Here is a 16,570-nt window from a genome sequence, read left to right on the forward strand (position 1 = left end):
AGGGTAGATGGGAGATGTGATGGTTGTGAAAGAGCTTGTCTGGCTGTGATGGGGACTTCTAGTGTCCTCTCCTATGTTAAGAGTCAGTCTTCCCTGGGTGATGAAACTCCCAGGAAGGGATGGATGAGAGTTGAGTTCCTTTGGGAGGATCTGTATGTCGGGGAATTCAGAGAAGACCTTTCCCTGCATTTGCATTTTTAGCTCGAAATTAGCCTTACACCAATGAGGCATATTTTAGGGTGGCATATTCTGCCACCCTTCACATTAAACAAACAATTCTTAATTGTTGGGAAAGTCAAAGATGAATATGGCATGGCATTTGCCATTAGGACATGGAGCAAGAAATTAGGGCTCTGATAAGAGGAGAAACATTAGCTTCAGAGTAGAATGAAGAGCCAGAGGCAGGGGTGTGTGTGACATTTTTGAAGAATGGTGATTTTAGATCTGTTTAGCCTGCATAAGGTGAAGGTTTAGGTACGTGACAAGTAAGAGAGTAAGTCTTTTCCAACCTGGCTCCACATCAGCTCCAAGGGGAACTTTACTGACTCACCTACTTTCCAGGTGCTTCCTGGACATCTGCGTGGAAAACAAATGACCAAGTAAAATTACCAATAGAACTTGATGCACAACTAGGGTTGAGAACTACTGGAACAGATCAGATATTAGGAACGGGATTATGGATGCTCTGAGTTTTAGAGAAGACAGTGAGCAGTGGATTGCTGTGGACCAGGCATGATGGAGGGGGATCCCTGTCCAAGTGGCTAAGCAGGGATGAGAAGGAAGAAACGAGACACAAAGATACACTGATAGTCATGGAGGCGTGGATGGAAGGGAGAGAGTAGGCAAACAAGTCTGCTGCATCGTAAAGTCTTGAGAACATGCCCATATTCACTGCCCCACCCAGAATACCCAGTATCTTGACCCACAGCATGAGAATGGAGTAGGTCTTTGTTGAATAAATGACTGAATCAAGTAAATACATGGGGGAAAAAAAAACCAGGAAAACTGAGGGGTTGTGGAATATGGTATCACCAAAACATAATTCAGAAGAATGAATGGTTAGAGGAAAAACCTGAATCCAATTTTAGACTTAGTAGGTTTAAGTAAACAGACGTGATGATAGAGGTTCAAATGTTTGACAAGCCAGTGTACAAAAGGAAGCCGTTGGGCTCCTAAGTTTCTGTAAGTTTCCATCACTCCCTCCTGTTTCGTTTGTATTTGACTAGGGGACTAAAATATGCATAATGTTTCTAACAGGCAAAATCTACCCTGGGATCCACTGAGTGCCACTAGAGGGTCTGGTATCTGCTCTAGAGAAATTCTGATTGAATGACAAAGACGCTAAGAACAGTAAGTCACGATGGAGGAGCAAGGTGGGAAGAATGGAGCCCGTGAACCGCAGATATTCCAAAGTAGGGAAGGATTCAGGTTGTAGGGAATGTCTGTCTATATTTCAAAGCCAACTGCCAGCTTCCCACTACGCCTCTGCAATCCAGCACACCCCACCCAACAACAAGCACGTGCACACACACACACACCCAATTGCTTGGGCAGTTAGAGACCCAAAGAGTCTGTTGAGCAGACTCTTGACTTTTTTGGAACCATAATATAGAAAGAAATGCCTGAGGCAAAAGGTTAATGCACTGTCAAACATCACGGCCACCTTCCATTTATCCAAGGTCAACGCTAACGTTTTAACTTTAAAAATATGCCCCATTATTTCCAGCTTGATCTCTTAGTGATTTTATGTAGGTTATTTTTATGAAAGCTGAAAATCTTTCACACACTGGTTGTTCTATATTGTGTAGCCAAAATTAATAGACCAGAAACACCTTTCTTTTAGTGGCTCACTCTTTTTCCTTTTCTGACTCATATGGTTTACCTTTTTTTTTGTTTTTTTCACAGTATGGATCAGTGAGTATTCTGCTAATCTAATTGATGTATATTTCAGGGCTAACAACAGAACATTAACATTGGCTGAGGGCAGGACTGGAGAATATTCACCTTACCTTCTATGAAGAACAGGCTAACAAGGCTAGAAGGGAAAAGGGGGTTACTGAGGAGGAGGGAAGTCCTCCTAGCTTTTCAGTATTAACCTACCTGCTCCATCCATGATACCCATGATACACAAAAAGGTTCAAAAAATATTAATACCATAGAGAGGAAAATAGAGTTTCAATTACCTCAAGTCCATTGATCCTTCTTTAATGATGAAAGAAACAGCATCTGAAACAGAGAACACATAAGTGGCTCAGAAATAGAAAGCTGCCTCTCTCTCCAAAGTCAATGTGACAAATCTTGCTTAAGGCAGACAAGTCTACTTACTTGAACCATACAGCTTGAACCATACATAAGAATTGTTTAATTATGACATGACCTTAAGTTAAATTCCCTGGAATTTCTGTGGATTCCTCAAAATTCATCCAGAATATTCAGTGCTCTTAAGCTCTTAAATCATCCGCCAGGACTCCAATCAGGCTGTCAGTTCTTTGAACTTCTCCACCTTTAGACCCTGTTACCCAGTCCTTGCTGGACTTCCTTCCCAGAGCCTGAGGCTGTGCCAGCACCCACACCAAACACAGATGCACCCACGTGGAACACGGACGCACCCACACACCCTTTAACTGTGAACAAACGAAGATGAAAGCATTGATGAAACTGGCAGAGCTAATGACCCCTTCCAGTGTCTGCTGGCTGGTCCCTGTCCTCCTGCTGGGAATTTTCTCCGTATCTATGACATCCCTCTCTCCAACCTCTCTGCCTCTCTTTTTCTCTCCTCTATTAAAACAGCAACAGATTTGATACCATCAGTTTGTCTTTGATAGAAACACTTTCACACAAAATGCCATGTCTTTCAAACGTTCCCTTTGGATGCCTGTTTGTGTCAATCTCTGTCTGTAAAATGAAAGATTTTCTGTTTCAAGTTGAAAGAGTTTCTAAGCTGAACATTAAACAGGGATAACTTAAATGCCTTGAAGATAAATCTGCTTCCAATGTTAACCTGCCTGAACCAGAAGAAAATGTAACCCCAAATAAATTAGATACTTGGGCTACTGTCTTCTTTCCTTTTTTTTTCTATCTCTTAAGAGTCATTGCCTTCCCATTTCTCTGCCCAAGGCATCTGGACCCAGGGCTAATTCTTAGGGCATCCTCTCTCTCTCCACCACCCAGGGTAGAGACTCCAAACACAGCCCTGACAGATGCCTAATAGAATCACTTGGGAAGCTTTCTGTCCAACTACTGAATGCTTCCGGTGTATTTCCCTCATCTTTCTATCTTCCCACTGGGGTCACACTTCTCTAAGCCTCATCCTCTACCACCCTCATTAAGAATCAGTGTTAACACCAAAGGAAACCATAAACTAAATGAAAAGACAACCTACAGAATGGGAGAAAATATTTGTAAATGATGCAACCGACAGGGCTTAATCTCCAAAATACACAAACAGCTCATACAATTCAATAACAAAAAAAGCAAACAATCCAATAGAAAAATGAGCAGAAGACCTAAATGGACATTTCTCCAAAGAAGAAATACAGATGGCCAATAGGCACATGAAAAGATGCTCAACATTGCTAATTATTAGAGAAATGCAAATCAAAATTAGAACGAGAGGGGACTTCCGGGTAAGATGGCGGAAGAGTAAGACGCGGAGATCACCTTCCTCCCCACGGATACACCAGAAATACAGCTACACGTGGAACAACTCCTACAGAACACCTACTGAATGCTGGCAGAAGACCCCAGACCTCCCAAAAGGCAAGAAACTCCCCTCATACCTGGGTAGGGCAAAGCGGAGAGATTCCCGCACAGAGGATCGGTGCCGAGCAGCACTCACCAGCCCGAGAGGCTTTGTCTGCTCGCCCGCCAGGGGGGGTGGCGCTGGAAGCTGAGGCTCGGGCTTCGGTCAGAGAGCAGGGAGAGGACTGGGGCTGGCGGCGAGAACTCAGCCTGAAGGGGGCTAATGTGCCACAGCTAGCCGGCAAGGAGTCCGGGAAAACTCTGGAGCTGCCGAAGAGGCAAGAGACTTTTTCTTCCCTCTTGGTTTCCTGATGCGCGAGGAGAGGGGATTAAGAGCGCTGCTTAAAGGGGCTCCACAGACGGGCGCGAGTCACGACTGAAAGCGCGGAGCCCAGTGACGGGCGCGGGACGCTGGGGCTGCTGCTACTGCCGCCAAGAAGCCTGTGTGCGAGCGCAGGTCACTGTCCACACCGCCCTTCCGGGAGCCTGTGCAGCCCGCCACTGCCGGGGTCCCGGGATCCAGGGGCGGCTTCCCTGGGAGAACGCACGGCGCGCCTCGGGCTGGTGCAACGTCACGCCGACCTCTGCCGCTGCAGGCTCGCCCCGCACTCCGTGCCCCTCCCTCCCGCCCGGCCTGAGTGAGCCAGAGTCCCCGAAGAGGCTGCTCCTTTAACCCTGTCCTGTCTGAGCGAAGAACAGACGCCCTCCGGCGACCTACACGCAGAGGCGGGGCCAAATCCAAAGCTGAGACCCAGGAGCTGTGAGAACAAAGAAGAGAAAGGGAAACCTCTCCCAGCAGCCTCAGAAGCAGCGGATTAAAGCTCCACAATCAACTTGATGTACCCTGCATCTGTGGAATACATGAATAGACAACAAATCATCCCAAATTGAGGAGCCAGAAGTCAGTGCTGTGCCTCTGAGGTGGGAGAGCCAACTTCAGGACACTGGTCCACAAGAGACCTCCCAGCTCCACATAATATCAAACGGCAAAAATCTTCCAGAGATCTCCATCTCAACACCAGCACCCAGCTTCACTCAACGACCAGCAAGCTACAGTGCTGGACACCCTATGCCAAACAACTAGCAAGACAGGAACACAACGCCACCCATTAGCAGAGAGGTGGCCTAAAATCATAAAAAGTCCGCAGACACCCCAAAACACACCACCAGACGTGGACCTGCCCACCAGAAAGACAAGATCCAGCCTCATCCACCAGAACACAGGCACTAGTACCCTCCACCAGGAAGCCTACACAACCCACTAAACCAACCTTAGCCACTGGGGACAGACACCAAAAACGGGGACTACGAACCTGCAGCCTGCAGAAAGGAGACCCCAAACACAGTAACATAAGCAAAATGAGAAGACAGAAAAACACACAGCAGGAGAAGGAGCAAGATAAAAACCCACCAGACCTAACAAATGAAGAGATAATAGGCAGTCTACCTGAAAAAGAATTCAGAATAATGATGGTAAAGATGATCCAAGATTCTATTTCCCAGATCCAAAATCTTGGAAATAGAATAGACAAAATGCAAGAAACAGTTAACAAGGACCTAGAAGAACTAAAGATGAATCAAGCATCGATTAAAAACACAATAAATGAAAAATACTCTAGATGGGATCAATAGCAGAATAACTGAGGCAGAAGAACGGATAAGTGAGGTGGAAGATAAAATAGTAGAAATAACTGCTGCAGAGCAAAATAAAGAAAAAAGAATGAAAAGAACAGAGGACAGTCTCAGAGACCTCTGGGACAACATTAAACGCACCAACATTCGAATTATAGGGGTTCCAGAAGAAGAAGAGAAAAAGAAAGGGACTGAGAAAATATTTGAAGAGATTATAGTTGAAAACTTCCCTAATATGGGAAAGGAAATAGTTAATCAAGTCCAGGAGGCACAGAGAGTCCCATACAGAATAAATCCAAGGAGAAATACGCCAAGACACATATTAATCAAACTGTCAAAAATTAAACACAAAGAAATCATATTAAAAGCAGCAAGGCAAAAACAACAAATAACACACAAGGGAATCCCCATCAGGATAACAGCTGATCTCTCAGCAGAAACTCTACAAGCCAGAAGGGAGTGGCAGGACATAATTAAAGTGATGAAGGAGAAAAACCTGCAACCAAGATTACTCTACCCAGCAAGGATCTCATTCAGATTTGATGGAGAAATTAAAACGTTTACAGACAAGCAAAAGCTGAGAGAGTTCAGCACCACCAAACCAGCTTTACAACAAATGCTAAAGGAGCTTCTCTAGGCAAGAAACACAACAGAAGGAAAAGACCTACAATAACGAACCCAAAACAATTAAGAAAATGGGAATAGGAACATACATATCGATAATTACCTTAAATGTAAATGGACTAAATGCTCCCACCAAAAGGCACAGATTGGCTGAATGGATACAAAAACAAGACCCATATATATGCTGTCTACAAGAGACCCACTTCAGACCTAGAGACACATACAGACTGAAAGTAAGGGGATGGAAAAAGATATTCCATGCAAATGGAAACCAAAAGAAAGCTGGAGTAGCAATTCTCATATCAGACAAAATAGACTTTAAAATAAAGACTACTAGAAGAGACAAAGAAGGACACTACATAATGATCAAGGGATCGATCCAAGAAGAAGATATAACAATTGTAAATATTTATGCACCAAACATAGGAGCACCTCAATACATAAGGCAAATACTAACAGCCATAAAAGGAGAAATCGACAGTAACACAATCATAGTAGGGGACTTTAACACCCCACTTTCACCAATGGACAGATCTTCCAAAATGAAAATAAATAAGGAAACACAAGCTTTAAATGATACATTAAACAAGATGGACTTAACTGATATTTATAGGACATTCCATCCAAAAACAACAGAATACACATTTTTCTCAAGTGCTCATGGAACATTCTCCAGGATAGATCACATCTTGGGTCACAAATCTAGCCTTGGTAAATTTAAGAAAATTGAAATTGTATCAAGTATCTTTTCTGACCACAATGCTATGAGACTAGATATCAATTACAGGAAAAGAGCTGTAAAAAATACAAACACATGGAGGCTAAACAATACACTACTTAATAACGAAGTGATAACTGAAGAAATCAAAGAGGAAATTAAAAAATACCTAGAAACAAATGACAATGGAGACACGACGACCCAAAACCTATGGGATGCAGCAAAAGCAGTTCTAAGAGGGAAGTTTATAGCAATACAATCCCACCTTAAGAAACAGGAAACATCTCGAATAAACAACCTAACCTTGCACCTAAAGCAATTAGAGAAAGAAGAACAAAAACATCCCAAAGTTAGCAGAAGGAAAGAAATCATAAAAATCAGATCAGAAATAAATGAAAAAGAAATGAAGGAAACGATAGCAAAGATCAATAAAACTAAAAGCTGGTTCTTTGAGAAGATAAACAAAATTGATAAACCATTAGCCAGACTCATCAAGAAAAGAAGGGAGAAGACTCAAATCAATAGAATTAGAAATGAAAAAGGAGAAGTAACAACTGACACTGCAGAAATACAAAAGATCATGAGAGATTACTATAAGCAACTCTATGCCCATAAAATGGACAACCTGGAAGAGATGGACAAATTCTTAGAAATGCACAACCTGCCAAGACTGACTCAGGAAGAAATAGAAAATATGAATAGACCAATCACAAGCACTGAAATTGAAACTGTGATTAAAAATCTTCCATCAAACAAAAGCCCAGGACCAGATGGCTTCACAGGCGAATTCTATCAAACATTTAGAGAACAGCTAACACCCATCCTTCTCAAACTCTTCCAAACAATATCAGAGGAAGGAACACTCCCAAACTCATTCTACGAGGCCACCATCACCTTGATACCAAAACCAGGCAAGGATGTCACAAAGAAAGAAAACTACAGGCCAATATCACTGATGAACATAGATGCAAAAATCCTCAACAAAATACTAGCAAACAGAATCCAACAGCACATTAAAAGGATCATACACCATGATCAAGTGGGGTTTATTCCAGGAATGCAAGGATTCTTCAATATACGCAAATCAATCAATGTGATACACCATATTAACAAGTTGAAGGAGAAAAACCATATGATCATCTCAATAGATGCAGAGAAAGCTTTCGACAAAATTCAACACCCATTTATGATAAAAGCCCTGCAGAAAGTAGGCATAGAGGGAACTTTCCTCAACATAATAAAGGCCATATATGACAAACCCACAGCCAGCATTGTCCTCAATGGTGAAAAACTGAAACCATTTCCACTAAGATCAGGAACAAGACAAGGCTGCCCACTCTCACCACTCTTATTCAACATAGTTTTGGAAGTTTTAGCCACAGCAATCAGAGAAGAAACGGAAATAAAAGGAATCCAAATTGGAAAAGAAGAAGTAAAGCTGTCACTGTTTGCAGATGACATGATACTATACATAGAGAATCCTAAAGATGCTACCAAAAAACTACTAGAGCTAATCAATGAATTTGGTAAAGTAGCAGGATACAAAATTAATGTACAGAAATCTCTGGCATTCCTGTACACTAATGATGAAAAATCTGAAAATGAAATCAAGAAAACACTCCCATTTACCATTGCAACAAAAAGAATAAAATATCTAGGAATAAACCTACCTAAGGAGACAAAAGACCTGTTTGCAGAAAATTATAAGACACTGATGAAAGAAATTAAAGATGATACAAATAGATGGAGAGATATACCATGCTCCTGGATTGGAAGAATCAATATTGTGAAAATGACTCTACTACCCAAAGCAATCTACAGATTCAATGCAATCCCTATCAAACTACCACTGGCATTTTTCACAGAACTAGAACAAAAAATTTCAAAATTTGTTTGGAAAAACAAAAGACCCCGAATAGCCAAAGCAATCTTGAGAACGAAAAACGGAGCTGGAGGAATCAGGCTCCCAGACTTCAGACTATACTACAAAGCTACAGTAATCAAGACAGTGTGGTACTGGCATAAAAACAGAAAGATAGATCAGTGGATCAGGATAGAAAGCCCAGAGATAAACCCACGCACATATGGCCAACTTATCTTTGATAAAGGAGGCAGGAATGTACAGTGGAGAAAGGACAGCCTCTTCAATAAGTGGTGCTGGGAAAACTGGACAGGGACATGTAAAAGTTTGAGATTAGATCATTCCCTAACACCATACACAAAAATAAGCTCAAAATGGATTAAAGACTTAAATGTAAGGCCAGAAACTATCAAAATCTTAGAGGAAAACATAGGTAGAACACTCTATGACATAAATCACAGCAAGATCCTTTTGGACCCACCTCCTAGAGAAATGGAAATAAAAACAAAGATAAACACATGGGACCTAATGAAACTTCAAAGCTTTTGCACAGCAAAGGAAACCATAAACAAGACCAAAAGACAACCCTCAGAATGGGAGAAAATATTTGCAAATGAAGCAACTGACAAAAGATTAATCTCCAAAATTTATAAACAGCTCATGCAGCTCAATAGCAAAAAAACAAACAACCCAATCCAAAAATGGGCAGAAGACTTAAATAGGCATTTCTCCAAAGAAGATATACAGACTGCCAACAAACACATGAAAGAATGCTCAACATCATTAATCATTAGAGAAATGCAAATCAAAACTACAATGAGATATCATCTCACACCAGTCAGAATGGCCATCATCAAGAAATCTAGAAACAATAAATGCTGGAGAGGGTGTGGAGAAAAGGGAACACTCTTGCACTGCTGGTGGGAATGTGAATTGGTACAGCCACTATGGAGAACAGTATGGAGGTTCCTTAAAAAACTAAAAATAGAACTACCATATGACCCAGCAATCCCACTACTAGGCATATACCCTGAGAAAACCATAACTCCAAAAGAGACATGTACCAAAATGTTCATTGCAGCTCTATTCACAATAGCCCGGAGCTGGAAACAACCTAAGTGTCCATCATCGGATGAATGGATAAAGAAGATGTGGCACATATATACAATGGAATATTACTCAGCCATAAAAAGAAACGAAACTGAGCTATTTGTAATGAGGTGGATAGACCTAGAGTCTGTCATACAGAGTGAAGTAAGTCAGAAAGAGAAAGACAAATACCGTATGCTAACACATATATACGGAATTTAAAAAAAAAAAATGTCATGAAGGACCTAGGGGTAAAACGGGAATAAAGACACAGACCTACTTGAGAATGGACTTGAGGATATGGGGAGGGGGAAGGGTAAGCTGTGACAAAGCGAAAGAGAGGCATGGACATATATACACTACCAAACGTAAGGTAGATAGATAGTGGGAAGCAGCCGCAGAGCAAAGGGAGATCAGCTCGGTGCTTTGTGACCGCCTGGAGGGGTGGGATGGGGAGGGTGGGAGGGAGGGAGATGCATGAGGGAAGGGATGTGGGAACAGATGTATATGTATGACTGATTCACTTTGTTATAAAGCAGAAACTAATAAAAAAAAAAAAAGAAAAAAAAAAATTAGAACGAGATACCACCTCAGACCAGCTAGAATGGCCATCATTAAAAAGTCTGGGCAGTGGCAGCAGATCCCAGCAAGTGATGGGAGTCGGTGCCTCTGGACCTGCCCCTGGTCCTGAGGCGTTGGTGGATGGGCATTCTGGGATGGCCTTCATGGAGAAGCCACCGGCCAGCAAGGCCCTGCTGGACAACACGGTGCCGCTGACAGCAGCCATCGAGGCGAGCCAGAGCCTGCAGTCCCACATGGAATATATCATTTGGGTACAAAGAGGAATTTCTGTAGAAAATAGCTGGCAGATTGTTAGGAGATACAGTGACTTTGATTTGCTGAACAACAGCTTGCAGATTGCAGGCCTGAGTCTGCCTCTTCCTCCCAAAACACTGATTGGTAACCTGGATCGTGAATTCATAGCTGAGAGGCAGAAAGGTCTTCAGAACTTTCTCAACATTATTACCACAAATCATATCTTGATTAATTGTGAGCTGGTTAAGAAGTTTTTAGATCCAAACAACTATTCGGCAAACTATACTGAGATTGCCTTACAACAGGTTTCCACGTTCTTCCAATCAGAACCAAAGTGGGAGGTGGTGGAACCATTGAAATACATAGGTTGGAGGATAACGAAGAAATATTTCTTGATGAAGAGTAAAAATCAGCCAAAGGAGCGGCTAGTGTTAAGCTGGACTGACCTTGGTCCTGACAAGTATCTGTCAGATAAAGATTTTCAGTGTCTAATCAAACTTTGCCATCCTGTTTGCACCCTTGCATCTATCATGTTACCTTTGCCACAGCTAACAAATCCTCAGCATTGCTAATTAGAATGTTTAATGAAAAAGGAACTTTGAAGGACCTGATCTACAAGGCAAAACCGAAAGACCCATTCCTAAGGGACTACTGCAACCCTAAGAAGATACAAGGCCTTGAACTCCAGCAAATAAAAACATACGGGCAACAAATATTAGAGGTACTAAAGTTTCCCCGTGACAAGGGATTCCCTTATGGGCATCTTCATGCTTCCAACGTGATGCTGGAAGGGGACACTTGCTGGCTGCTGGACCTTGAGAATTCCTTGTTGGGCCTTCCTTCTTTCTACCAATCTTATTTCTCACAATTCAGGAAAATCAGTACATTGGAGAGTGTGGACGTCCACTGCTTTGGCCACTTACTGCATGAGATGATGACCGCCAGACTCGGTGCCTGTAGACTCCTCTCCTGCACTGTCTATGGCTGTGGTGGCCATGTTGGAGTCTACGCTGTCTTGTGAAGCCTGTAAAGATGGCAGGTCCACCATTTCCTGGCTCTTACAGATGCCATTATTCAGTGATGTTCTGCTAACTACCTCCGAAAAGCCACGGTTTAAGATCCCCACACAGTTAAAAGAGGCATTGAGCATTGCCAAAGAATGTATAGAAAAGAGGCTAATTGACGAACAGAAACAGGTCCACCAGCATCAAAGACTGATGAGAGCTCAGCCTCACGATGGATCTGAAGAAGAGAGAAAACAGAGGAAGATTATAGCTTGAAAGAAGTCAAAACAATCTGCTGTTGAAAATAGTGAAGAGCATTCAGCAAAATACAGCAACTCCAATAATTCAGCAGGATCTAGGGCCAGCTCACCTCTCACATCCCCATCATCACCGACTCCACCCTCCACAGCAGGGATGCCTGCATTACCTCCTCCTCCTCTACCACCAGCAGCTCCCTTGCCTCCTGAGAGCACAGAGGCACCCACACAGCTTCCGCCCCAGGCTGTGAATGGCGTGAGCCAAGGGGCCTTACTCAGCTCCATCCAGAATTTCCAAAAAGGAACTTTGAGGAAAACCAAAACCTGTGATCATAGCGCTCCTAAGATCGGCTAAAGCTTTGTATGTACACTTGGAGGGAAAAGTTCTTTTTTTTCCCTTCCACCTCCAACCCCTAAAGTACCCTCTTTCTGGATGAATAATTGCTGAGCCGGTACAGCAACATACGACTTTGCATATGCTCATGTAAGAGGCTTTTCAAGAGGGAAATAGTCTTCAAGTAGAGTCAAGTCAGGCTAGCATTGCTGCCTTAAGAAATATTTTGCTCCTTTGTTACTATTGAAAAGGAATCTGTTCATCCTCTAATGGTCATCTTTTGGTGGCAGCGGCATATTGGAATCAATTATTTCCACCAACAGAAGGAAATGGACAATAAACAAAAACAATGACAATATACAGTCACAGCAGTGAATGGCCTTTGTGTTTCAATCCCTCCTATCCTGTCAGCTCCTAGAAATGTTCCTCTCATAGTTCATTTCTCTATTCTAAAGCATTTTCTGGTTATTTCTTAGATAACTCCCATTTTTGCTACCTTAATTTTATCCTAGACATTAACACTGTAGCCCAAAGCACAGTTACGCCGCTAAGAGTCAGAGAAGGAACTGAGTTCTCCATTTTCCCCTCAAATAGAACAGGGAAAGTTCATAACAGTCTCTTAAGTTCAAACAGGAACTCCACTGTGATTATAGAACTCAGGGCTAAAGGAACTACTCTAGACTCTTAGTTCACTTTAGTTAGTATGTATCAAACAGACAAAAAAAATGTTAACATCAGATAAAGCTCTTTAGAGGATCTTATTAATCCTCAGCAATTAAGTCAAATTTGGGGTTTGCCAGGGGAGGGTGTTATTATTACAACACAAGTACATTTGGCAAAATGAGTTCGATTTTTGAAAGATTTATCCAAATATATCATCTTTTTTATGTTACTCATTTATTAGAGAGACCCTTTATCCTATGATTTGCTTAAACCCTTAAATAAATTGCACTTTAAAGGATTATAAATAATCCATCTAAAAATTAAAGTTACACACATCAGTGTTGGTTACTATGCAGAGAGAATGTCATTGTATATAGTTTCATATAATCTGTGATAAATGTTCAGCTGTATTTTTTATTAAAATAAACCATGTCACCAAAAAAAAAAAAAAAGTCTACAAATAACAAATGTGGAGAAAAGGGAACCCTCACACACTTGGTGAGAATGTAAGTTGGTGCAGCCACTGTGAGAAAACAGTATGGAGGTTCCTCAGAAAACTAAAAATAGAGTTGATCCAGCAAAAATGATCCAGCAATCCCACTCCTCAGCATATATCCAGACAAAACTATAATTCTAAAAGATATATGCACCTCTGTTCATAGCAGCACTATTCACGATAGCCAAGACATGGAAACAACCTAAATGTCCAAAGACAGATGAATGGATAAAGAAGATGTGGCATATATATACACAAAGGAATATTACTCAGCCATAAAAAAAATGAAATAATGCCATTTGCAGCACCATGGATGCAACTAGAAATTATTATACTAAGGGCAGTCAGTCAGAAAGACAAAGACAAATATATGATATCACTTATTTGTGGAATCTAAAATATGACACAAATGAACCTATCTATGAAACAGAAACAGAATCACAGACAATAGAGAATAGACCTCTGGTTGCCAAGGGGGAGGCGGGTGGGGGAAGGAAGGATTGGGAGTTTGGGATTAGCAGATGCCAACTATTATATGTAAAATAGATAAACAACAAAGTCCTACTGTATAGCACAGGGAACTAGATTCAATATCCTGAGATAAACCATAATGGAAAAGAATATGAAAAAGAATGTATGTATATATATAAATGAGTCACTTTGCTGTATAGCAGAAATTAACACATTATAAATCAACTATACTTCAATTTAAAAAAAAAAAAGGAATCGTTGCTAATACCCTGTTGGGGGAGGAAAGGAAGAAGAGGTGTTTACTATCGTCCCAAGTCCCGGTGATCATGACGGGGCACTTCTGAAGGGCAACCCGTATTCTACTGGCCTGTGTCAGCATCCGGGACACTCGGGACCACAGTGGGATTCTTCCCAGACTGGAGAGGGGGGCATTAGATAGGGTCCTGGCAGTGTGAAAAGACATCAGCAGATCCCCGAACTGCGGAGATTTCACTGCTGAAGATTCAAGTGTTAACATGCGTGGCTGATGATGTGACCAGGATGACGAAACAGTGTAGCGCATCAGAAAAATGTTACCGTAGACATAGTCATAGAGGTGCTCACTAACCAAGTAAAACAGAAGCATCCAAACTTTTAGTCTTTTTAACAGTAATCTGGAAAATGGCAGCAAGATGGCATCATTTTTGAACTCCCCAAATCACCCCATACAAACAGAGCAACTAGGAGAGCGAAAGCAAAACCTCACAGGCCACATCTACAGTCAAGTGGTGGGAAAACATATCCCTGTGTACCCCCAGTATATGTGTGGGTTGGAATCAGTGACTGGTGATGTTAAGATATGCGTGTTACAGGAAACAGAAAGAAGGAAGCAAAAGGGCCTCCTATGGCCCCAGAAGCCTGTAGAGTCTTGTTGGCTCCAGTTTGTGGGTGAACACAGAGCACCACTGTGGGTGGTGCTGGAGCAGCCTGGGCCCCATGGACCCTCAACAGAGACCCGTAACAGACGTAACCAACGTCCCCTCTGAGACAAAGCCCCACAATGAGGAGAAAATGCTGGGGATGGAATCCGTATTGAGCAGGAAAGAAACAATAGGGGCAAAGGAGACAAGAGAAAGAGAAGATCCAGATAAAAGTTGGGGAGGGGGAAAGAGTAGATACCAGACACTGTAAGGCTGTCATTGTGAACGCTTCCCAAAACAGATGCAGGGTGCTAGAGCTGAGAAGCCAGGGAGCTCTCCTGATCCCACCTTCCCTCCTAAGAGTAAAGAAAACTCATGCCAGTTAAACATTAGTACAGAAAACAATTGCAGTCAAAGCCATAAGGGAAAATGGACTGTGAAACACAATAATGTCCCTACAGACATGAAACGCATGCTGGCAAGACAGGCCGACCAAAAAATGACAATCTAATAATTCATATCAAGCTAAATAAAAGGGAAATAAATGATAGAAGCCTTGAAAGAACAGCATAACCCAAAATTTAAAAAATTCAAAAAGATGCTAATTAGAGAAAACACAGACTTGTAAAGCAAGTCTATAAAATTTGGGAAAATACTAGAGAGGAAAGAAAAATTCACTTTAAAATCTCAGACTAAATAAGCACAACCAAAGCAGTGAACGAACACCACAGAAAATGCTTTAAGAAAAATAGAATGGGAAAGAATGACTTTTTTAAATAAAAAGATAATATATATATATACACACGTATATGTAAAAAAGATGTAGACAACAGGAAAGGAGATCTAGTATCACAGAAGTACCTAAAAAAGAGAATCAGTGTAGTGAAAGAGAACATATATTGTCAATTATAATTCAAGAATATTTTTCTGAAATTAAAAAAATACTTGCACTACGTATTGAAAGGACATACCTGGCAAAATTGAGCCAGAATGGCCTGCACCTAAACATAGTCTAGTAAAACTATTGATCTTTAAATAAAAAGAAAACATTCTTTCCGGTGCCAAATTTAAAGGTTAATATCCCTTATAAAGAAAGAAAATGAGACGGTCATCAGACTTGGCAATAGCAGTGCTTTATGCCAGAGGACAACAGGGTAACGTTTAAGAAATACAAGGAAAGCAAACCTGAGCTAAGGAGTTTATATCCAGCTACACTGATCTTTAAATGTAATGGTCACAACTGTTTATGCCCACTTAAGAACCCAGAGTATAGTTCCTATGAGTCTTTCCTGGGAAATTTACTGGAGAACAAGCTTCAGACAGCCAAAATGACGGGAGAGACATCAACAGTAGTAGTGGTAGTGAGCACTAAATACAGTATATTTGTTTGTATAAGTTAGAGTCCCTGTAGGTTCTAAGGGAGAGGGTGTAAGAGGAAATGGCCAAAGGATGGAGGGAGGGTAGGTGAGAAAGAGGATATGAGACGTAGAGGAAGCCCTCTGATTGTCTCACAGGTATCAATGGGGAGGAAAAAGGTATTCGTGGAAAGTAGATTCTGGGGAATGGGAAACAGGGAGAAGAAGGGGTCACTAGCTAATGTCAATTTCCTTCATAGTAAGATGTTAGGAGGAAGTAGTAAAAGGGGGATTAAAGGTATCATACACAGATATTAGTAAGTTCATACATCATATTAGCTCATGTCAAAATATTAATGAAAAGGCACCAGAACAAAGAAACACAAACCTTTCTAAACACAAAAAGATATGCAAAAGGGAGAGAGCAAGCAAACATTGTAGACCAGTACTTCTCAAACTATTGGTCAGGAAGGACCAGTAGTTTTTTTTGTTTGTTTGCTTTTTGTTTTCCCCCCGAACAATGGCAAACCGCTATTTTTGTAAAATACAGTCACATGCTTGGACTTTACAGCAGATTGCCCAAACATTTCTAAATGTGTTCTTTTGCTTT

General features: G+C 41.5%; 1 pseudogene across 1 annotated transcript; it reads left to right on the top strand.

The window, feature by feature from the left end:
• Positions 1–10,371: 10,371 nt before the first annotated feature.
• On the top strand, positions 10,372–12,097 carry LOC309814932 (PX domain-containing protein kinase-like protein; annotated as a pseudogene). Its single transcript has one exon. The product of its transcript is annotated as a PX domain-containing protein kinase-like protein (transcript).
• The last annotated feature ends 4,473 nt before the right edge of the window (positions 12,098–16,570 follow it).

Source organism: Mesoplodon mirus (genome assembly GCF_964341445.2).
Source record: "Mesoplodon mirus genome assembly, chromosome: 13".
NCBI classification, from domain to species: domain Eukaryota; kingdom Metazoa; phylum Chordata; class Mammalia; order Artiodactyla; family Ziphiidae; genus Mesoplodon; species Mesoplodon mirus.